The 23,527-nt window shown below is 36.3% G+C and overlaps 1 protein-coding gene across 5 annotated transcripts in view; it reads right to left on the reverse strand.

Moving 5' to 3' along the window:
• ZNF385D (zinc finger protein 385D) overlaps positions 1-23,527 on the reverse strand; it is a 379,952-nt gene that overhangs the window by 320,644 nt on the left and 35,781 nt on the right. Inside the window, exon 1 of one of the 5 annotated variants that reach the window (XM_048951272.1) lies at positions 2,740-2,759. The exons of the other annotated variants lie outside the window; for them this stretch is intronic. The gene's annotated coding sequence lies outside the window, so the exon portion shown is untranslated. Of the gene's footprint in view, positions 1-2,739; positions 2,760-23,527 lie in introns of those variants that run through there. 5 annotated transcript variants of the gene reach the window in all.

Genomic DNA, 23,527 nt, shown 5'->3' on the forward strand with positions numbered 1-23,527 from the left:
GAAGCTCTAGAACAGTGAAAAAAGCTAGAAAAACGCAAATACACTCTATGAAAGGTAGAGTGGAAAAGAAGAAAAACTAAAGAGTTACAGATGGTCAAGATTAATTTCAATGTGCAGAAAAATAGCAGAGCAAATAATCAGATTTTACGCCTAAAAATATCAAGAAATTGAGAAACAGCCAACAAGACAGTGTCAAAAAACATCATGCTCAAACAATTTCAACACATCTAGTAACAGTGTAAAATGCCTTGTGGTCATTAAGTCCTGAGTTTACAAAGCTTTTTTGACACAGCTTTCCATCATTTTCCTGAGGAAAGTTCAGGAAAAAAAACATCTAAATGAAATACCCATGATATGATCTATCCAAATAAGAAAGATGCTTTAACAAGCCCTGCTGGAATGCGTTCTCTGCCCAAGTTTCACTAAGAGCTAGATGACAAAATGTAGAATATACATACCAAACTGGCTGATGATATCAAGCAGGAAGAGACAGAAACAACATAACAGGCCAAGATTAAATTCAAAACTGAATTGACAATGTGGAGAAAAGCCCCACTATAAAAGAACCCATAAAGCAGGAATAGCAATAAACACTTAGAAAATAGGGGGGAGGGGGGGGGGGGAAGAAAAAAAGAGAGAGAAAGAGAGAGAGAGAAAGAGAGAGAGAGAGAAAGAGAGAGAGAGAAAGAGAGAGAGAGAGAAGAGAGAGAGAGAAAGAGAGAGAGAGAGAAGAGAGAGAGAGAAAGAGAGAGAGAAAGATTAATCTACAGTTTTCATGTAAAGGACACAAATGTTAGAATAGATAAATACATAACAAGCACGCTAAATTATTGGTACTGACTGAAAGACTATCAATCCAAGATGACAGGCACAAAAATATAGTCAGAAACGGAGGTTTTTTGTTTTGTGGTGTCTTTGTCTTGGTGCCTTTTTTTATGTACTTATATCTCCTGCAAAACAACATTTGTTCGTCTCTGTAGAAGAATGAACATAACTTAAGAAATCCCTTACATCACAGCACAAGAGATTTTTCATCTATTTCTGTTCCAGCTAAGGGTCACTTAAACCTCCGGTCTTCATACTTCTGTCAAAGATAACTAGAATTAGATTGTATCACAGGCTGTATCTTGAATGTATACTCAGTAACAAATGCTTCCTGACATACTGCTAGAGCAGTAGTTCCATCTTCTAGAATGGAAAAACAGATTTACTTGTCTTTTATCTTGATGTTAGGTCACTCAAGAGGTACATATTTTTCATTCAAACTATTCCTCTTACCTTCCCAATTACATTAAGGCAGGCAATACAAAGAGCATTGCACCAAAAACAGAACATGGAAAAACAAGACCCGTTTCCAGAGTGCATGGAAGCAAAATTGCTTCTGCTCCCGCTCTGTTCATGAAAGACTTGTCACAGAATATGACTCTAGTCGAACAACAAGGACATAAGGCATTTTGAAAGTAGAGTAAAATGTACTTCCAACTCTGCTTTTAGGTACTGGTACATTTTAATAAATCCAGCCACCACTTTGAGGAAAGCTTACAGAATACATAAAACTTTCTCTCTCTCTCTTTTTTTTTTTTTTTTTTTTTTTTCCTTTTTAAACAGCTAGATACAGTAATTATAGGTATTTTGGCCATTAACAAGAATCCATTTGCAACAACATAATCATTGGAAAGCTGAGTGTGCCTAACGCAGACAGAACTTTTCCAATAAGAATGATGAACAACTCTTAAGTACAATTCCTGTCAAAATGTTTCTCTGAACAGCTAGAACAGTATCAATTAAAAAGCCTAGAATATTAATTGTTACCAGATTAAATTAACAAAATCAGTGTTTGATGAAAATATTAAATATAGCCTTATTTTTCTTTTGCACTTATTTTCTTAAAGAGAAGCTAATATTGCTGAGTTTGTGTTGAACAAAACATTTGTTTGCCACAAAATAAAACCACTATATTAAATCTAAAATTTCTTTTTCATTATGAACATGCAATTCACCTGAAGGCTTCCTCAAGAAGAATTTAACTTTCAACATGTATTTAAGATTTTCAGTTTGAAAGTATTATGCTTGAAAACGCTGAATACTGCTATTTTCTCAGGAGAACATTACTATGACTGCTGTTGTCCTCCATTAAATTTAATGGAAAAAATATAGAAAATAATTAACTTTAATAAATACATTTGAATGAAATACATCAATAAAATAGCCTTACTTAGCATTATGCAAAAATAGCTTAGGTAGTTAAAGGTGATCAAGTTCTATGACCTTCAAGGTCTAGGAAATTTAATCTTCAAGCTTGTATCTGTGCCTTCCTTCTCCCAATTCCTAATCTGGTATTAAAAAACAAACAAACAAACTTCAAGCAGTAAATCATGTACAGTCATGAACAACCATGACTGAACAAAAGGCAAAGAAAAGAATGACCTCTCCAACACATTCATTCAAACATCACCAATCTTACTCACTATTGTGAACAAGTTTAGCAATAGTAGAATCTCCCTTAATTCCTAGCTAGCTTAATTTAAATGTCTGTTTGCACTTTGCAAATCTGTTTTTCTACTTTCTTATAGATGTTCATACATTGAAGTCTGATGTTTTACCATCATTTCCTCAAGAATGTACAAAGTCAAACTGAAGAAAGAAAAGAATCAGTAATTAATTTTTAATGAGGTCTCTACACAAACTAATTCTTAAAGATTTCAATAGTGTAGACCCAAAAAGTTAAATGCTTTTTACCCTAATATATACTGCTGCTCTTCCAGAATCTCCTTGATGTTCAAAGCACCCAACTTCTTGGTATTTCTGTAACTAATAAAGTAGTTACTTATTAGCACCATTAGCCATGTTACTTGCATGTTACTACATCCAGTCAGAATAATAAAATTAACCCTTTATTTGGCTCTGCTTCTTCCATTCACAAATATGACAAAACAGAACAACATGCAAGTGTCTATACCCTCTTTCTTCACTGATTTCAGAGAAATTGATACAACCTACATATTCCTAAAGTTTCCCTTGAGAATTTATAAGAAAGAAATAAAGAAAATATGCAAATGCTCACAAGTACATGTGTTATTTGCCATGAAGGCTTCATCTAAACTGAGTAACATGTACAAACTGAACAGCTGTCTTAAGAAGTCTCGTGTAGGAGATAAGCATCATCACCTGTTCCAATTATTGTTATTTCACATAAAGTACTGAATATAGCATTAGAAGAGTCAAATGGATCAGGTCAGATCCCTTTAGCATTAAGAAAAAGGAGCCAACTATTGGTTTTGGAAACCTTATTAATTAGAATAGCAAAAGAGCCTGGAAGAAACTGTTACTTTATCTTCACAGAGGATTAAAAAAAAAAAATAAAAAAATAGTATCCATAGTGTTACTGCATTTTATACATCTTTAGTTAAACCAATGAGCTTTTAAAAAGGCCAAATTATCTATGAAGCCCTTGAGATCTAGGACTAATTATACAAACACAGATAACAAATACGTGTATTTGGATTCTAGCTGTTTTGTTACTTGCCCTCTTCACAAGAAAAAAAAAGGAAATCCTGTCAATCTGTTAGAAAAATGCTATTGGTTCTTCGGAAGATGTTTGTCTATTTATACATTAATGGTACACTATTGTGTTATTATGTTCAAAAACTAATAAGATAATTAAATTTTAAACTAGGTGTTACAAATATAAACAAAATTGGGTCCAATCTTTCAAGGCTTAATATTTCTAATTATTTCTGTACATCCTTTCAGAATTTGGGGGGGCAGGGGATAAGTACACTAAGGTAGCTGCAACAGCTTTCAAGAATACTGTATATAACGTAGTCCCTGACTCTATAACCCTTTCTTTGGCTAACAGCTCAAATCTCCTGCCACACAAAATATCAGTGTTCTATATGGCAGCACTCTTAAACTGGGAGAATTACCTTGTGTTGAGCATACCAACACTGATTTTTGGGATATACTAACATATTTGGTAAAGTAAATCTCAAAGTAAACTATGTAATAAATAAACTAAATGAATAAATTGTAAGAGATATCGGGGAGGTAAGGGGGTCAGAAAATAAAAGAGAAACAGTTTATTAAAGCAGCTTCATTTATATCTAATCATTACAATAACTCCTTCAATTTGGTTGAATTTTCAGTGCATTTTTGAAATGCCCTTAATGCTTAAGCATAGCTTTGTATCCGGTTCTCTTCTCAACATGAAACTGCTAAGTGTAGTCATGTGACAGCCACAGATTACTGCTCCAAGGGGAAATCAACATTGCCAGAACAGAAAAGTGGAAAGAGATAAATATTACTCATGCACACAACATGATCTCATGTTCCATTTATTTTACTTTAAGAATCAAGCTACAGAAATTGATGTGGTTTCCAATTTGACCCTTCTCTTCCTCTTCCTAATCCTATTTGAAATAATCATAATTTCAAAGATTCAGAATGACGATAGTGTTCTTCAGTGGTCTGTGACCTTAAAGTTGTCACGCAGTGGAATCAGCACTGACATAAAGTACAGGTCCTTCAAAGGCACCTCATGCATCCCCATTACAATTTTTTCTTTAATAAAGACAACCAATACTTTCAAAAAATATATAAATATACACAGATTTTCTCCATATATCAACACCACTAATCAAAAAAATAATAATCCAGTATTACTCAACAATACTGCCCTCTGTTGCTGCCAGAATTGTGGAAGAGATAGGCAGGGAAAAAAAAAAAAAAAAGATATACATAAAAAAATTATATATAATAATATTAAACTATTATTATATACTAAAACTATTATTATATAAACTATTATTATATATATACACACATTATATTATGCATTTTAACCAGTAAACATGTCTCTGTGCCTTACATTTTCTTCCTTTGTCTGAACTATATATTGGCCATTATATACAGAAGAAGAAAAATAGAGAGTAGCTAGCACTGATTATAATGCCTAAATTTCCAAAAAGAATTAATATATAATTCTTCAAGGGAAACCAATTTTTGAAAATTCAGCATGTGCTTATCTAGAAATCAATATACTCAAATCTGAATTTTCTCCAATATTTACTAAAGGGGGTGGGAATTAAAAAAATGTAATTAGTATTCAGATCTATAATACCTTAGAAGTTATAGAACCACACGTAACACCATAAGATTTGCCAGTTCTTACTAAGCAATGTGTCAAAATATATCAAATATTGCAGAAGAATCAGATTAAAGTCTCCATATCATAAGAATCTTCTTCTCACCCTCCACCACCAAGTTCCTACACGGTGCTTGTTAATAGCAGCTCAAACACCAGCAGCTTTAAATCCAGAAGTAAGATTTTGTTACTTCTGAAATTTTCAGCAAAGCCTTCCTTTTCCCCCTCAATGAAGACTGGAAGAGATCATTCATATATGAAGAAATAAAATAGAGAATGTGGAAATGGAAAAGCAGCATTTATCCAACACCAAATATTCAGCTGATTCTAGTATAAAAACTAGAATAATCTATCTGCCACTCAGTCCCAGAGAAATGCTAGGATAAAATTTTCATGAAAATTTAAAGCATTATAAGTGACAGCATGTACAGAGAAGAGTGACAGGAAAATAAAAACACAAACAGTAAAAAAGAGAATTGATGTGATCGTTAATATAATACAGAAGTACAGAATTATGCATTACTCCAAAATTGCAAAGAGAATTGAATGCTTTCATTTTTCATTTTTATGTAATGAACAGAATTTTAAGATCGTATCTCTGTAGTTATCAATACAGTTACTTGGAATTTATAGAAAACACTGGGAAACAACAGCAAACGAATTTGGAGAAGGTCAGTACTGAGAAATCAGAGCATACAGATGGTGTGTCAGTGTTATCTATGGTTATTCTTCCTTCCTGGTTCAATAGCCTGTGATCAGAACTCACACACAACTACACAAACACAAAACAAACACCACATTCCCAGAAGGTCTGGAAAATGATAAACTCATGGAAGAGGCAGTAATCAACCATGGCTTTTCAGTATCTTTATCTTTGCACCTTGGGATGGGAAACAGAGGAGCCCAAATCAATCTGGTAGACAGTGGGCTCCAGCAGGTCAGCTCTCCTTCATTCTCACACAAGGTTTCACAGACAAGATGGTCTCATACAGCAGAACTGCCTCATGCTATGTTAGAGCATCAATGGCAATTTCATGTAGCCTGTTTGCTGCATGGAGAGGTTCAGAAGCCAACAGTAACTTGCAAAATAAGATATAAATTTTGCATGAAAAAATAGCTAAAGAAAAACTACTGAAATAAAATTTATATTCACTTTCAAAAATAACATGGCAAAAAATTGACAAAAATAATATGTTGAAAAAAATAAATTGTAGATCCATATTCTTATACACCCTCCAAAAAATGTTTTTCCAAGCATTCTGATATTAAAAATACAAACTTGCAATTGATCCAACATCATGTCAGCTAAACCACACCAGCCTATATGGAATTCTCAATAACCCTGTACAAGAACTGGCAGATAATTGGGTTGACAAAGTTAATGCAGATGTGAATCCTATTACTACACAATCAATCTTCCAGATTCTGAATTAATGCTTTCAAAAGAAACCTGAAGACAGCATCAGAATAACTAGAAATTAGAATTCCTATTTTAAGTCTTGAAATTGAAGAAAACTCCATAAATGAAATAATTCCACTTTCACTTAAAACAAATATTTCATCATACTATTGCTAATTTTAGGAAAGTACAGCAAGGACGTTATTTCCAAACTCCTTCTCTAGTTTTGCATTAAAATCGTAAAATACTTATTTATCTAAGGAAAACAGATTAGTTTCTCAGAAACATAGCTAAGACACTCAAATTCAACAAAGCTCTGATCCCTGGCCTTTCAGGGTAAACCATTCAGATGATCTAGCCGAACAGCTTACAGCAAAAAATAGGCAAAGCAGGCAGAAACCTATAGTCAGATCTGTCTTTTGCTACAAATTTAAGTACAACGTCCCTCCAGCACGGCACAAGAACTCATTACTGCTGTGATTATAGGTTTAAAATAAAACATACTTCTGATTTCAGTCCAGCAAATTCAGAACAACTCAGTATTTGCTACAATCAGTTCCATTTGCAGTCAGTAGAATGAATGTCCAACTCAGTCATATTAGATTTTTGACACTTAAAATTTCACTATTGGAGAATACCTATTTATATTTAAATGAGGTTGCATAGCACACTCCAGATTTGATACACTTGACAGTCTACCTTATAAAAATGAAAGCTAGAAAGCATATTTAACTTCTAGCTGCTTAGTGTTAGTGCATTAGACTGTTCACAGAGTTCTTCTGAGGGATTTTGTTACAGCCTGTAAAAGGGGATTACCAGACTGTTCTTTCTAATTTATGTGAAAATCACTCAGTTGCATACCAATATCAATCAGAACAATAAACTTTGACTCTGACACATATAAGGCTAATTCATGATTGAAACTGACACGGAGAACCACTTTAATCAGCTAATAATCATTCAAAATTACCTCCAGGAAAATCTCTCTAGCTTCAGTATTTAGATTAAGTGTCAAGTCTCAGTCTCAACTTCTTACGAAAGAGGCAGCTTCACTTACAACAAATCTCTGTTAAGTTGACAAGAGTTAATGTACCTGGCAGCTTCACAGCACATGGCAGGTTTAGGTGCAGAATGCTGATGACACTGGAGCTTTGTGCCACCAGCAGAAGTCATTAGGTGAAAGAACTTTCAGATGAGTCACTTCTGTAAATTATTAAAAGAAATTACCCTGAGGACGTTTTAGCTCAAGAACGAATTTACTTGGAGGATGCTTGATAAAGCTCATTTTCATTTGAATTTGGTATGTATGGTTACAGAACATTATTCACCATATACTGGATTATTTTTTACAAACCTCTGTACACAGATAACTCCAAATAGACACTGCAAAAGAAAAACCTGTCAGTTTTTGATAACTCTCAGACAAACTGAACACCATGTGGAATTGCAAAACAGAGATTAATTGAGCAAACTTTGACTTCAGCTGCAGCCAATGTATAAACCTATAATTTCCTACACACAGTAGTTTAAAAAAAAAAAAAAAAAAAAAAGCATGAAATCAAAAAATGAAGGACGCCTAATTTTGTTTCAAGTGAAACCAAAACTTTTCCTTGCCAGCTGACCTGCAGAGGAGCCTGTAGAGATACCATCTTGAAGGGGAAGATCAACCAAAACACTGCAGGGCATTGCACTAAACTTAACTATTCATGCCAGCTATGAGTGGGCTCTTATCAACTGCCTGATAATCCTTCCTCCTGCTGCATTGATAATAATAGCACTAAAGGATTTTTTGTATACATGGCCTGCCCTTAGAAGGACATGGTTGTTCTGAAGATACACTGTGTCCTATGCCAATTAAAAGGATGTTTATTTGTGAAATAAAACAAGCTCTGAGAATGCACTGTGCTTCTTGTATTTAATGCATTTTTGCTCCTACTCTAGCTAAGTGAACATCCAAATAGTTTGCTTTGTTCCAAAAAGTGATTTGGATCTGCAGATGTCTTCCTGAACCTGCAGTGCTCCCTCAAGAAAGCCAAGGCACAGACTCAGACTGTATTTCCACATTTATGCAGTAACACTGGCTGAAAAGATTTTTTATATGCATTTCCTGAGGAAAAATGTCATACCATTTCGCCAACCTAGATAATCTAGCATGTCTGCTGCTTTATAGTCAATTAAATTAGCCAGCATTTCTGTGTGTTCTGTTAATTAATCTCACCTAGAAAAAAAAATGCCACTATGCCAGGTGAAAAAACACTGCTGCTGCAGCTACACTGCAGAGATGCAGAATACTTAAGACAGAAATTTTATAATTATACATGAGGTGAACTATGTGAAAAGAAAACATACTCCGTGGGGGGGGGAAAAAAAAATTGCTTCATTCTGCTTGGTTGGCACTGAAGATCCAATGGCTGGTCCAGCCTGGCCAGGGCTCCTGAACAATTTCAGTCCCTGACATTTTCTTCATCCAGGTTGAAATAATACTTGAGGAAAGAGGATTTCTAACTGAACGGTATTCATTTCTCCCATACTTACTTCACTGAACTTACATTTAAATACTGCTGGGAAAATTATGACACGACATTTGCAAATTCAAAGCTGAGCGAGACAGGCAGTCACCCAACCAGAGAAAAAAGAACCTTCTATGTTTAGTAAGACAAGCACTTACATTAGTAACAGAAAATAATACACCTCATGTAAGAAAGGGGACAAGTTATGACAGTTATGGGAATCATTATTCTGAGTTTTCTGACTTCTTTCTGGGAAAATTTCAGCAATAAATTCATGCAGTTCTTTACAGTCTATACACCCATGTTTATTCAAAAAAAAAAAAAATAGAACAATGTGAGTACAATGACAACCCATTTTCTGAGATACACTGTGGGTAAGTAAATGTTAAGCAGCAGGAGAGTTTTAAGTTACACAATATCACAGATGTGCACTACAGAGAAAAACATTTTTTGCCCCGCACCAGTCAGAAGACTTCTGGCAAGAAATTTGTTGGTTCTTTTTATAGCAAAGAGGATTTCTCTGTATATTGCTCAAGACGTTCGGTGGAAATCCATAAATAACTAAAAAATAAAAGCAGAAACCATTGAATATTCATCTTCAAACTAAAAGGAAATACTATTTAAAAAAACAGTGATTTAGATAAACAGCTTCAATAAATCACACAGGCATAGTTCTAAATGCCTTTATGTCTTTTTAGTATCACTAGAACATGCAAAAGATACAATCACCCAGATACAATCTGCTGGGCTGCCTAACTGACAAATAGCCCTTGTACTGGAACTCTGCAAACAGATTAGTATCAATAGCCCCAGGCACTGTGCTGCTCATACCTGCATATTTGCTGCACAGCCAGAATGGATTTCTCAACATGCTTAAGAAAGCATCTATAAGATCTTAAGGACTTCCTTCCTACTGCTTGTATGATTTTGCTGGGTAAAACTGGAGGGCAAGGCAGTAATATAACTGGGCAGAGAATGTCAGAGGAAAAAGAAGAAGAGACCATTAAACTCTTCAACTAAGCATCACTCAAAAGCAGGGATTATAGAAATGGAATAGGTGGAAACACCTGCGTTCAAGAAAAAAAAAAAAGCAGCCATACTCATGTATTTCTATTTGTCATCAAATGTATAGCTTAGACTCCAAAAAAAAAAAATATATATATATATATATATATATATATATATATATATAAAATAATAAACCATAAATTTTTAAAACACAAAAGCCATAAAACCCAGTACTTAAAGGGAGCTTCCAGTATTTAAAAGGGGGCTTATAAACAGAGGGACAATTAAACAGTATTTAGGCTTGAAAGCCTCATCCCGGCAGGCACTCAAGGCCAGGTTGGATGGGGCCCTGGGCAGCCTGAGCTTGTGGATGGCAGCCCTGCCCACATCAGAGGGTTGGAATTGAGTGAACTCTAGGTCTCACCCAACCCAAGACACTCAGTGATTCTATGAACCTAAAATATATTTCTTCATATATTCAAATGAGTAGCTGAAATGTTATCGCTACCACAAAGGCAGAATTGGGCAAACCAGCTTCCTATCATAGCATGCTATTTTAAACTGAACCACTTTGAATTGTTATTGGCTGTGATGGATATATTTTTTAGACATCTTAAACATATATACATAAACATTTCACTAACAAAGTATTTTAAAATAAAATGTGGGGGAAAAAAGGAAAAAAAAAAAAAAGAGCACTTATTCTACTTTTTTTTTTTTTAAAAAAAAAAAAAAAAAAACAGTACTTTGTGGATTTCTTTCCCTTAAAAGCCTTCAATCACTCCTTAAGCCTGTACTAACTTTTGGTACCTCCAGGTTCCTGCTGCAGGGAGTTCATACACTGAACTGCAGTTCTTTTTGTTAAAGCTAGCTACACAGATCACTGCAAAAGTAATGCTTCCTATTTATTCAAACAGAAGCCACAATAGACGCAAAGGACACTATAGCACTATTTGATAGAGCAAATTCTCAGCTACTAAACATAGTCACAACCATTAGCTATGCATTTTCACTGGCAATCATCAAAATCTGCACCAGCAGAGGAGACCCACTGTCACTGTTGCCACTGGTGAAATATACCACCCCCCACTCCATTGTGCTCACATCAACTCCACAAACATCCAGCATTGATGAATACCAGTGGGTGCAATTTTTTTTTTTTAAATACATGAAGAAATTAAATTCCACACCTTTGATTTGTATGTACTTTCATGTTAGATGCCATTCTGTCTGATAGCAGAAGATGGGCAATTATACAGCAACAAAATTTAACAGAATACTGGTGTGAAAGTTCAATCTCCACTGTCATCCACTCCGGGCTGTGAGCCAACGTAATAGAATAGAAGGCATTATTTTCAGGACAGCCATCATTCTTGGTAGCTTTATTTATTTCCCTTTGTTGATTACATAGGAGAGAAACTGAACATTTCTTCCCTATTCATTTTCTTCATATCTTGTACAACTTTAGTACAGTAAGAAAATAAGTTCCTTTCTGTTGGGGACAGAGCTGTAATCCTTGCTCAGAAGTCACTGTACATTCTTGATCACGTGCTGCTTTTTTCAAACCAGTTCCATGTCTGCTACATAGTTTGAGAGATAGAGGCCAGAATTGGAACATATCCTGAACATGCACACCATGGAATCACTCATGTACCAATGATGTTACAGAACCATGGAATTGTAGGGTTCAAAGTGATTTTGCAGGGTGACTATCTAATCCAACACCCTGCTAAAGCAGGTTTCCTAGAGTAGGCTGCAGAGGAAAAAAAATCCAGGTATGCCTTGACTATCTCCAGAGGTGACCCTGCAACACATCTGGGCAGTTCATTCCAGTGCTCTGCCAAACTCAAAGCAAAGACATTCTTCCTCATATTTTTACGGAGCTTCCTGTATTCCAATTTTTGTCCATTTCCCCTTGTCCAGTCTCTCATAGTAATATCTGACTCAGAATTGAGGTTTTCAGTTCAGACCCACTGAAGCTGTAGAGAATATCATAAGAATGAGTCTTACACATTGTTAAAGAAAATACTAAAAATTTGACAGCTCATTGTTTGTTACTGTCTGACATAGTAATAGATCAAAAATTCTCTTTTTTTATTTAAATGAATCTTCTTGATTAATTTCACTATATTTGTAAATAGTAGATTAGAATTTTTTTTTACCCCCAGTTTCAGGGAATAACGTGATAAAGATCACTAATGCAAAGTCTATTGATATTTTGTAAAATATATATACAAGAGTACCCCGAGACAATTTCTTGAAAAGTCCAACAGTTAAATGTTTAACAAATACCGATATATACATACTTTTTTTTTTTTTTTTAATTAATGGAGGAGCTGTACATATGCAGGAAATACTGCAGTTTTTGCACACAGGGGCAACATATTGCAACAAGGTCTTTTTGATTCACATCCCAGCAACTCTACCAAAACACAGAATATACTGGCAGTATGGATGCAAAAAGACAGAACAGGATGCTGTGCAACAATCAGTGAAGAAGTTTTCTGCGGTGTTTGTACGAGTAATATTCAAGAAAAAGAATTTTGCACTGTAGCTTACTATCCTTGTACTCTTAATTGTTACATTTGTACTGTAAGGAGAAAAGCTTTCCATAGGATGGTAAAGAAAAAACAAGGTAAGAATGACAGTAGACTAGTATTTAAAAAAGGATGACAGCATTTCAGAATGATGAGTAGACAAGTGAGGGATACCAAGATGGTATGACATCATACAGGAACATGGAAATGTCAAATTCTAAATATAACTCCTATAAACAGCATAGGTTCAGCTCTCTATGTTGTGGACAGTCAAACTTGCTTCTCAAATCTAATTTTATTTCTGGTCTATGCAATTGCTGTTTCCATTATTGCTAACATTCCACCTTCTTCCCATTTTCTGCATCTTTCCACTCTATCTTTTATTCATGGTATTAAAACATTTATTTTTAATGAATACAAAGACAAAAATACTGTCTCACCTTCTATCTGATTTAACATCTAATATTGTCCCTGAGTATAGTGTGAAAAAAAATGAAAAAGTTATTGAATAGGATAGACGCTCTTGAAAGCAGGTCATATTGTAATAGCTAAGAGAAGAGAGAGGAAATAAAAGTGTTTTGCTTCCTGCTCAAACAAAATGTTTCTCATACAAAACAAAGAGACTTGCATAGCAACCATTAGATTCATTTCAAAAAGATATTTCCCCACTATTAGATTAAAATTTCACCTTCCTTCCTATGCATGAACCTCTTAAGTTTTTATATATACACACACATGAAAAAAGGGCCCACTGTCAAATAGCCATTAGAACATCCCACATCAACTGGTTGCCTGAAGAATATTTTTTAATTTGATCATGGCTTGTCATTTTCACCACAACTGCTCAAGAAATTTTAGATTTACAGAAGAGTTAGAAAATTCAAGGTTGCAATCGGGCATAAAATTTTCAATTCCTTAATTTTACAATTAACTATAGGCAAACTGAGCTTTGAACTGTCTAAGAGCCTCAAATAAAAGTTGAAGGCTAAATTATATGAAGGTGCTATTCATGATGATTAGACACCTTCCAGTGAGCTGATCATGCAAACTCATAGTTGTGCTTTAAAAACCAACTGCATCAGTTCTACCAAATGAACTTATAAATCTTCTAGACCAGCAGTAGTCAAGAGAAGTCTAAAAGAACTTTCAGCACAAAAATGAATGTATAAAGGGAAACACTGATAGAGTACGTGTGCTTAAAACATCAACTAGCAGAGAAATAACTGCGTCAGGAAATAAAACCTAAAATTAAAAAAAAAGAAAAATAACAAGAAAAAAAGAGGATGATTTACAAATACCAGGAGGAGACAAGAAAGTCGAGTTATTTAATAAAGTCAAGCAAAATGAAATTTGGGGCTAACTACAGCAGAGTTACTTAATGAAATTACCAAGAAATCTCTAGGCACCCCAACAGCATTTTAATGACGTATTTAACAATGACTGGTGTTGGAGGAAACAGTTGAATTAAGTCCCTACCACAACAGTCCTGGTTCAAGTCATGTTAAAGAACACTTCCAGACTTCCCATTTCAGGGCCTGTACTGCAAGATGAGAGACACAAGAGGACACGCACTACATGAATGGCCATGAAAGTCAGCAGCCCCTTGAAGTTAAGTCTCCAGGGGGCATGCAGCTCTCTTAGCTTTTTTGCTTCAGTTAGAAATAAGCAATCAACAAGAATTCAGCTGTGTAACCATGATATTTTCACATACGCAGTGGCAAGATGACAGAGCTTCTAGAAGTGCCAGAAGTGTCTAATGCAACTTTTTAAAATGGAAACACACTGCAAACAGCCACTACATTTATGAATGATATAAATCCATAGTAGCAGATTAAGAGATTGGATGTGCACATTGAAATACAGACCTGACATCACTTAGGTCAACCTCTTGGAACAGCCATAAATAAAATTTCATATAAGTGGGGCAGGTGTGGTATACTCTCCATCCAAAGGGCAACAAGGCTGGTGAAGGACTTGGAGAATATACCCTACAAGAAGAGACTGAAGAAACTGGGGCTGTTTAGTCTGTAAAATGGAGTCTGAGGGGAGACCTCATTGCTCTCTTCAAATATTTGAAAGGTGCTTACAGCTAGAGCAGGGTTAGTCTCTTCTCAGAGGTGACAGGACAGGGGGAAATAGTCTTAACTTGCACCAGTTTAAGCAGAGGTTGATATCACTTCTTTATAGAAAAGGTTGGTTAAGCACTGGAATAGACTCCCCAGGGAGCTGATTGAGCCACCATCTCCGGATGTGTTTAAAAAACATTTGGGTGTGATGCTTGGGGACGTGATTTAGTGGAAGGTTGTTAGAATTAGGGTAGTGCAGTTGGGTTGTGGTTGTACTTGATGATCTTGAAGGTCTTTTCCAACTAGAGCAATTCTATGATTCTGTGATTCTATGAACCAGGGAACGCAACCAGCCACCGCCCTACCAAAAATAGCCTTTGTACAATGTGTGACAAGTGTCATTTTTCTACATCTGGTGTTGACTACTAGGGGCTTCCATTCAGTTACTTGCAGCTTAAGTGCAGAAGGCTAACCAAAGGCACTCAAAGGAAAAGCTTGGGAAAAGGCCAATACACAGAAGATAGGTTTTTATGCTTTGTTTTTTTTTTTTGTTTTTTTTTTTTTTTTTTTTTGTGGGCCCTTGGCTTACAGCAGAGTGACATGGGTAACATTCACAATTATGTTAAGCCACTCCTATTTTCCAGAGTTGTTTCTCAAGTTACATCTCACTCAACATCTCAGCATTTTAGCTCTTTGCTCCACATCCTTAGAGAAATTTAACAGCTTTGGTACAAGACAACCTTAATGCTATAGCATCAGTATTTACTACATAATGAAATCTTACACAATTCATTTGCTTTAATTGTGATGTCATTATAGTATGCAGGAAGGTAATTATTTAGAAGAAACATGCTTCTCCCCATATAATGTAGTTTAGAAGTACACATTTAGATGATTATCCAGTAACATGCCAACTGAGAGGAGAAAAAAATAAATAAAAAGTATGAGTCTAGGAATTAAGTCTATCTCAGGGTATTAAGCGGTTACAATTTAAGCAGCAATCAAAATATATAAAGCCATAAATTCCATGTATTCCATACAAGGAATCCTTTATCAATGTATAATTTAGCCATAACAAGAACACTCACTTTCACATCTTCTTGTTTTCTGGTAGTGATCAGACTGACGACTAAAATATTTTATTCTGTAATTGCCCAGCATCAGTAAGTTCACATTACCACATCAGTGATAGCACAGCCTCACAACAAAAGAGGAAAGCAGAACAAAGTGTTTTTCATCTTTGTTCAGTTGAAAGATTAAGTTGTTTCAAATGCAAAAAATTGCCTTTCCCCCACGTTCTTGACTGACTGGTGAAGCAACGATGACACAGCCTTCAGGCTCTGTCAGTTTTAACCTACACATCTACCTTCTTTCCAATGACGCAGAGAATAGCTCCAGGTTTCCCCCCCTGTGCTGAGGGTCACAGCCTAGGGAATACCAAGCTCCCTTATTCCTCAACTAGGACTCTCTTGAAAAGGCAAGTCAAATCAGACTAGCCAATTAGAATAAGTCTTTAATTCCTGTGATGATACAGTTACCTGAACTGTGCTGTGCTTCTGCTTTCCTCTGTGTTATAATAAAAAGTCAGCTCTTTTCAGAAAGTCCCAGGAGAAATTTGAGGTCTGCCTGCTTGCTAATGGGTCATCTTAAGCATGCATGCAGCTGAATAGAATGGTATCTACTTTAATAGTAAATGTTAATAATCTAATTACTTTGATTCACAGTTCAGGACTGCATTCAATTTGTGGTTGAATCTACCATCTCCCTCTGATACACAACAAGCCACTCCAAATTAATATTTAAAAACAAAATATTCAACTCGGCAACCTTTAGAACCTCATTTTCACTCACTTACCACTCTAAACAGAATGTTTTAATTCTGCTCTTCACTTCACTACCAATTAGTAAATGCACATTAACAACCGTCTCTCTCCCCAGTATAAAATACTCTAAATGAAACTCAACTTCAAAAGTTTTAAACACAAAAAGCACAAAAGCATTATCTTGCACATATTTTAAGCACTATCAGTAACAGTTATGGTTATCAAATGACATGTTTGTTGTGGCTGCCATCCTTGCCCCCTCTGCTTTTCCTTTAAAAAAAAAAAAAAAAAAAAATGAAAGCATTCTCATCACCTCTCCCAAAGGAGAACAGAGCAACCAACATTACATTGTTAGGCACCCAAGAAGACAAAAAGGTCTCTTAAAAAAAGAGACTATATACTATATGCTGAAACCAGGCAGTGTAGAAAACATTCATATAGACTCTGCTTCAAATCCAAGAACTATCTGCCTGGTCACACCAGGCAGCCTGATTGCAGAAGAGGACAGAAGTGGTGGGACCTATGACATGCACTCCAAATAGATACAGAGCAGCCTACTATAAAAAATGCTGTCTTTTATCTCAAAAAAACTACTATCTATGAGATTTCTCTTTAAATAGATAGAACTTGATTTGAAGAGAAATTATCACAGGCAGCTGCCTCAGGCACAAATTCCTGCAGCTTTAGACTGAGCTGTGTAATGAACTCCCAGACTTTCACATCGCTCTGTAAGGATACAGATCAATAGAGCCCCTGCTATATACCTATTAGCCTAAAAAGACCTATCCAAGCACATAGCATTCTATTTCTATCCTGGCCTGTAATCACTAAAACCTGTGGCATCAAAAAGGACATTTTCAGCAGATTTCTCCACATATCTTTTTCTACTGATGAACTGTCTTGGGCTTTTCACTTTTTTCATTATCTCCACACACAAAAATACACAACCATAACTAGCGTCCCCACTTATCTACAGACAATGAGTGTTCTCAGTTCTCTGTAAAGATGCTGAAAGCCAGCAGGAAGGAGATATCTCACTCCACTAGCGGGTGTGTGGAGGAGCTGAGAAAGGACAACAGCTCTGCCACAAGACAGCTGAGATGGGAGCACAGCTGTGTACCTGGGCATCAGCACCAGAAAGGCAAATCCTCCTGCTGAAACAGTATACGTATACATCAGCAGCATGCCAACAAAATGTGAAGGTCTTTTGAAGCTGAAATATATCTTGTCCTTGGCCAACACAGTGCTGTGAGGGAGCAGTCTGAGCTGATTCATGTCTCAGGAGGATAAGACAGCAATGCACACAATGACACTCCAGAACGTGCTTAGTGGGAGCTGCAGTGACCACAGCAGTTCCAGCAGCTCTCAGTGATAATCAGGTATTTACATATTCTCACTTTGCCTCCTTGTTCAACTCCTTCATTACCAATGAACAACAAGACTAAGACAGACTAGAGATCTGGACAGGGAGGAACTGGATGAGGTTTAACAGCAAGGTATTCTTAGATCAGGCAAGTAAGGCCATATGCCGTTTTGTCAGCCCCAGATTTAACTTACTGCCTGCCTTCAGAGAGTTAAGATCTACCACTCCAGCTATCCCAGAGGGCTGTTCTTTCCTTCTTTCCCTACCCATCTGTTCAAACAAAGCCTGCTATGTGTGTTCTAATGTCACTTCTTTTCCCTGAAAACTAAAATGCAATTGAAAAATTACGTAGGTCACTCAAAGCAATGCTTTTTATTTATTTCCACAGTAATGAGAATAGATACAAAGAGCACAATAATGAAATCTGATAGAGCAAATTCTCAGCTACAAAACAGTATTTTTCCCCAACAGTCACCATTATTAGCTATGCACTGCAGCCAGCAGTAAAAAAGAGCCTGTATGCTGAGGTCATCATGCCCACTGACTGTTTCACAGTGTTCCATCACCCACTACCTCACATCTATTGTTTGGCATCCATAGAAGTCCAGCAAGTACTGATAATATCTATGGGTGCCATTTCTTCTGCACGGAGGGATTCAGTTCCTTACCTTTGCTTCATATGCTCTCTTGTGTCAGGCACCATTCTGTCAGACTGCCCTGCTGCTATCTGTCACATAGCAACAAATTATAATGGAATATTGGTAGGAAGATTCAACTTCTACTGCCATCCCACCAACACCCACCTCTGATATTGCGAGTCTACACAGTAAAATATGAGACAAATCTCAAAGCTGCTCTCATAGTGTTACGCAAAATCTATCACAAACCATATTGAGGAGCTTCTTGTTACACAGTAGAAAAAGTCAGAGTCAGAGAAAGGCGCCTGATAAAAAGCAGCCTTGCAGTATTGTGGGGAATCAAATGCAGGGCAATGTGGGACTGTGACGATGAAACGTCAGGAGATATCACAGTGCAGGTCTAGCTTGCAGAAATCAAACTACTGAGTTGTAAGAATAAAGTAAAAATTGTAATGTGGTAAAATAAGAATAGCACTTTCCATTGGAAAAAAATCACTGAGAAATCAAATTTTATAAAAGGAATATAATGTGGTTTGCCCCCAATTCTTAAGTTATATAGCAAGTCTGACTCTATACAAACTGAAAATGCTCTCCAGTTTCTACATTACTCTTTGCTAGTCAGTACAGTCATTTTCAGGCTTTGCTGGAGCTACACTGTGTTCCACTCTCCAGCAGACTGCCATTTTGCCAACAGCAGCTGAGTCAGTAGTTCACCAAGGACTATACAAGGACTGATGATGGCTGAGCATCAACTACACTCCAAGCCCCCCCAGCAATGTCCTGCTCCTCCAGAAGAACATCAGTTCTGAGAACACAATTCAGCACTAATGACATAGCTCAAATCACTGCCTACAGACCTCCAGAATATCTATAAATCATCTCTACACAGCAGTTCCATACCTAAGAACCGAGGAAAGTTTTTTCTTATTTATATATTCTTCACGTAAGAAGGTAATATCTTTGCTGGAATATTATTAAATACTGCATGCAGGAGTCCTTAAAGTTTAAAAATCCATAACTTATTTATATACCATTTTTATTAAAGGCTTCTGATGCTGCTACAAGTTGAAACAATGCAAACAGACCATCCTCCTGCAGTCATTTCCCTTCCTGAGATCCCACATGCCTTCTAAGTAAGTCATTCTACAAAAGACAAGTCATAGGTAAGTTTATTTTGTAGATTGAGATCATGCTAAATAATTACTAACAAAAATGTTTTAGTTAGCTCCAGGCTACCTTGCTGCACTAGAATTAAATGGTAACTATTTGTTTTTTCAGTGGTGACAAGATCCACTGGGCTGATGTCAGCATCATTTTGAATGCAATTATTGCCGTCTCCGAAGAAAGCTTATAGCTAGACCTTGTCCTTTGGAAGAATTTATTTCCAGTCTGGTGAAAGTCTCACATTTCTTTGGGCATGACCCAACAGGGGATATCTTGATTACTCTAGAAAACTAATAGTATATTAGTATCATTAAAAGCTACTCCCTTACTAAGAGGTTAAGATATTCCTTTTTTTTAATAAGAACATTTATCATCACATATCATTTGTGCACCAGTAGATAACCATGCATATTAACTACGAAGAGAACACCAGTAAGCAAAATACTCTTTTAAATGCTTGCCAAAGAGCCATGTGACATTTGCTTTGATCTGGGGTTCAGGGTTTTTTTGTTTGTTTGTTTGTTTTTTTAAATTCTCATTTTTGCAGAAATACCCATAAAGAGTAACAAGGGAGCACAGAAATCTGAATCCCAGCTGTTATTCTCTTTGGATGGATACCAGAAATGCCAGCATTTTGTATGCTTTTACTAACAGGCAGAAGAGATGGAAGAAATATGAAGAAATACTGTTTGTTTTCCCATGGTTAGTAACAATGAAGTTAAAATGTACAGAACATGCCACACTACAGGCACTACTGAATCATACTGGGAATACCCATGCTGAGTCTTTCCTTTCAAGGAGAGTGCCTGCAGCCTCAGCCATTTTGGCAGTGTATTTTCCACAATGTCTTATTCCATCTGTGAGTATTAGCACTACAATCTGGCCCTGTGTTAGTAGTTTCCAGTGCTAATTGAGCATATATAAAGACACGCACTTCCCTGTGTTGCTGATCCCATCCTGTTTTTTCTCTCTCTAATGACAGTATTTAAGATGGAAATATTTTAACAATGCATTCAAGCCATAATGCAAACTAAGTTGTCATGGAATCAAACAACTGCTCCCAGAGGAATATCCTTACATAGATTATAGCAAAGCACAGTTTGCGTTCAGTGCCTGGTAGTGTACAATTTCTGCAAACAAAACACTGCTTGGATAGGCTTTGATTCAGCATAGACACAATCTCTCTCCCCATTTTCCTCTACATTTGCCTTTATGCAGACTGACCCCTGAAGTCCTTTGTTTTAAATCTTCCACAAAACTTAAGTGGACAAATTCTGCTCCAATGTAACCCTTCACAGACATTGAGACAAAAAGTAATGGAAGTTCATGAATCCAATGTAAAAGGGTTTATCACTTACTGAGCAGAAGAAAAGCAGGTGCCTAACAGAAATTCATGACGTTTTTTTCATCACAGAATCACTCAACTCTCAGTTAGATAGAAATACAAGTAGTCCTTGTACTCTAATCTGAGTTTCACAATATCAAGTTCAAATCACCCTTCTACCTAGGATCACATAGTATAAAAAGATAGCATAAAATCTAAGCTCATCAAGTGTTGCAAGGCATCTTTATATTCTACCAGCCCATTCACTGAAAAAGGCCTGTGAACAGCACAATATAGAATTTAAACTACTTTGGGCAAAGGCAGCTGAAATGCCTACAACTTTAAAATTAAAGCTCCTGCATTTTGAAGTGTTTTTTGTTTGCTTTTTCCCTCCCTAACATCTGCAGGCCAAGGTCATACTGGCAGCTAGAAGAAAGCACATAAAAAGCACAAGTCACAACTTTCAGCACTCTGCTACCAGGCTTTTCACGCTTTTGATAAGTACACAGTCAGTGTGTGTTGCGTTTTAGTCAAATACACATTTTTTACTATTGTTAATATTAAGACTACCTGAAGCAGATAGGAATACATTCATTTCCCTAATCATTATATAGAGTTAAAAGGGAACACACCATCCTGATCATGCCTTCAGTCTCCATCCACAAACATCCTGTTCATATTTAGACCAATGTTTAGCTAGTCACCACAAAACATTGTCAAGCAGAAGATAAGTGAAGAGATGGAGGCCAGGTAAGAGCTGAAGACACACGATTACTAAGGTGAAAATTAAGTACTGATCAAATAATAATTAAAATACTGCTTTATATTTTTAAAGTAGAAGCAAAAACTATAATTGAGTCCGTTCTACCCTCTATTTTACTAACTTGTCTGACAAAGGCAAATCTGGTTCCTTTACCATCAATAGACTGCTCATCTGACTTTGATTTCATTAACATCTAAGCCATTCTAAATGGAAGCATGTAGACAGCAGAGCTTATTCTCTAGCTTATTTCCCTCTCTGGATTTAAACAGAGTCATCAGGGCCTGACAAAGATACCCCTACAGATTTGTGACACACAGCAAGCGTTACTATGAATAAAGCTACATATAAGCACTACAGTCTCTGGCTATTAGCACAAGAACTCAAATACATCTTTTCTTACCGTTCATTTTAGTTGAGTCCAGGCCTTGAGCTTCATTCAGCAAACAAACAAACATGAATGAAATTTAGGTGTAATCCACACAAAGCAATGTTCAGATACCATTAGGAAAAAAGAGGTTAAGGTGAGGAGGGGGAAAAAAAAAACAAAACTAAATTTTAGCAACTTCATTAGGAGAAACGACTTGAGAATCAATGATAAAAGGAAATGTGAGACAGCCAGCAGTGCTCTCTGAGGAGACAGGAGAGACAGGGGTGGGGGGGAAAACCAGTCCCATTGCTGCATGCAGCAGAGCCCATCAACAATACAAAGAAAAAGCTTATGTCACCAGTGACAAGACTTCACATGTGGCCACTCTCTAGGTGACAGTATTTCATACAAACAGAAATCACTTAGAACAGTAATGGAAGGTATGGATCACATAAACTTTTCAGACACAAAACTTATGGAAATAAGATTTTGTCAAAGTCAGAATGTACACACACACACACACCAAAAGGGAAAGCCCACTGAAATGGCAGGGGAAAACCCACTCAAATCCCAAAGGTGAGAATACAAGTGATCAGATGAGCAGTAGGGACACTGCTTTCCCACTTTCACTCTTGGCTTAGTAAAGAGCTTATCAGGCACCAGTGACAGAAGTTCAGCAGCAGCCCATAACAGCAGGTCCTGCACCATCTGCTTCTGACATTTTCTCCTCTCACTCACTTTTGGAGAGGCTGCATGAAAGTAGAGGTAGTAAGCAGTTCTTCTTGCCTTTCTACCCTCTAAAAACATACTCTAAAAACCTCAAAAATCTTAATATGCCACATTATATTTTCTTAAGTGATTAGTATGTAACTAATCAAATTGAAAAACTGATTAGCAAATTGAATATTTGATTAGCTCCTTCCATAATGCAAAGAATTAGATATTAATCAAAGCTTGTAAGAAGATAAGCACTGCCATCCTCACACTCAAACCAAGCACCTGCATTTCATAAGGGGAAAAATAATGATTATTAAAACCAATGAACTGAAACTCTTTGATTAGTTCCACACACTTTTTCCATCTAATCAAGGTAATTATACAACAAATCTTCAAACATGCTCTATTTAATAAAGTGGGTCTGACACATTTATGCTCAATACAGGCTGCTCTGTCACCAATCCTTCAGCTAGCAAGTATCTTATTCTGTCAGATGATCCACAACTACAAAATTCCATTTCAACAGCTGCTGACTGCCTTACTGATCTTAGCATCAGCAAGTCACTCACACTGTCTCACCAGGACTGAGAAAAAAGCATCTGTTGAAGTCAAGTCAAATTCTTGGCAGAAATCAGCAAGAGGACAGCTTTCAGCTGATTAGCTGTGCCCTCATAATTAAAGAGTGGTCACAGTCATGGGAATTAT

This window comes from Lagopus muta, chromosome 7 (genome assembly GCF_023343835.1).
Source record: "Lagopus muta isolate bLagMut1 chromosome 7, bLagMut1 primary, whole genome shotgun sequence".
NCBI classification, from domain to species: domain Eukaryota; kingdom Metazoa; phylum Chordata; class Aves; order Galliformes; family Phasianidae; genus Lagopus; species Lagopus muta.